Source organism: Dryas octopetala, chromosome 2 (genome assembly GCF_963921425.1).
Source record: "Dryas octopetala chromosome 2, drDryOcto1.1, whole genome shotgun sequence".
Lineage (NCBI taxonomy): Eukaryota > Viridiplantae > Streptophyta > Magnoliopsida > Rosales > Rosaceae > Dryas > Dryas octopetala.
The window spans coordinates 30,810,435-30,812,008 of NC_141367.1; the positions used below are offsets into that span (position 1 = coordinate 30,810,435).

At 34.2% G+C, this 1,574-nt stretch overlaps 1 long non-coding RNA gene across 1 annotated transcript; it reads right to left on the bottom strand.

Annotated features, from left to right (window-relative positions):
* Nucleotides 1–372: 372 nt before the first annotated feature.
* Nucleotides 373–923, bottom strand: LOC147295599 (uncharacterized). The gene is made up of 2 exons (XR_015120718.1): nt 686–923; nt 373–557 (listed from the first exon to the last, which is right to left on the bottom strand). It is a non-coding gene; the product is annotated as an uncharacterized LOC147295599 (long non-coding RNA).
* Between the last annotated feature and the right edge of the window lie 651 nt (nt 924–1,574).

Consider the following 1,574-nt stretch of genomic DNA (forward strand, 5'->3'; position numbering starts at 1 on the left):
ATGGACACTTATTAAGGATTCAAGTTGAAGCAGAGGAGATCTAGCTACGTACTGTTGAAGCCAACGGTAACGGTTGAGCGAGTCGACCTTGAGTACTTCAACTTTGGAATGTTTGGACCGTTTGGTTGCCTTTTCGAGACAATGGAGGGGCTGAGTAGAGGGACACTAGTACTACTCATTTGCTCACCATCTTTATTGATTTCCACCCATTTCAACAATTGTCACTTGTATTAAAGAAGTAACTATATAGTTTTTTTGGCCAGGAAAAGTAACTATATAGTTTTTTTTTTGGCCAAGAAAGTAACTATATAGTTAACCACATACAAATACACAATAAATGCATTCAAATATTTAAAATAATAAGAGAGAAAATTACTAAACAATAAAAATTTCTTATCTTCTCCCCAAAAACTTATTTTAATTTAAGAATAAAACAAAAAAATAGGAAAACCATCAGCCTCCATTTTCTTAAAATCATTTCCAGCAACCATCCTCTCAACTCCGGCGACTCCTCCACCAGACGCCGGCTGGTCATTTCTCTTAACTTCACTCGATCTCTTTTCTCCATTCAAACAGAAAATAAGAGAAAAATAAAAACCATATTTAAAATCAAAATGGTGAACAAATATCAGAGAAAGAGAGAGGTGTAGAAAAAGAAACAACACTTTAGATTTGATAAACCCACTTCATATTTGATTTCTCCTAGCCTCATTTGAATCAAGACCTTCACTTCAAAAGAAAAAATAAAGAGATGGAGGAGGAGAAAAAGAAACAACAGAGGAGTGAAAGAGAGAGGAAGGGAGAGTGGTGGCCGGCCGGAGTTGCGTGGAGACGTCTCCCGGCGTTAAGGTAGGGGCTGCCGGAAATATGGCAGGAGGAGGGAATGGGGTTCCTGAGATTCGGGCTGATGGGTTTTATTTCATTTTTTCAATTTTTGGTCTTTAATGATTTTATCTCTTAACATAAAAATATTTTAATATATTAATTTAAATAATTAACTATGGTTTATTATAATTTGAGTTAATTACACTTACACCCCTTAAAGTTTATCGTCTTTTCACATATACCCCTAGGGTTTCAAAAATTACACATATATCTTCTGAGGTTTCAAAACTATTGCATATAACCCCCTACAAGAGAAAAAAAATAAACAAAAAAAATATTTGTATTGAGGTTAGACCTTACACCTTGAGTAATCTTATTAGGTCATTTCATCCCTTAGCATGCTTTTTTGCATAATTTCTCATCATTTTTCATCTCATATAGGGGGTTATATGCAACAGTTTTGAAATCTCAGAAAGTGTATGTGTAATTATTGAAACCCCATAAAGTGTATGTGCAAAACGATAAACTTCAAAAGGTGTAAATGTAATTAACTCTTATAATTTCCACGTATGTATATACGAGACGTGACAGAAACTTAATAGGGTGGGTCAGCAAATTAATTAAGGTGGTACTACTCTAAAACAGGCTTCAATGCTTTTAGAGTTTCAAATTAAGGTGAAGGCAATAAATTACCATGCCGCAGTTTCATTGCATTTAATTGGGTAGTCTTTCTTTAGTCACATTAATTA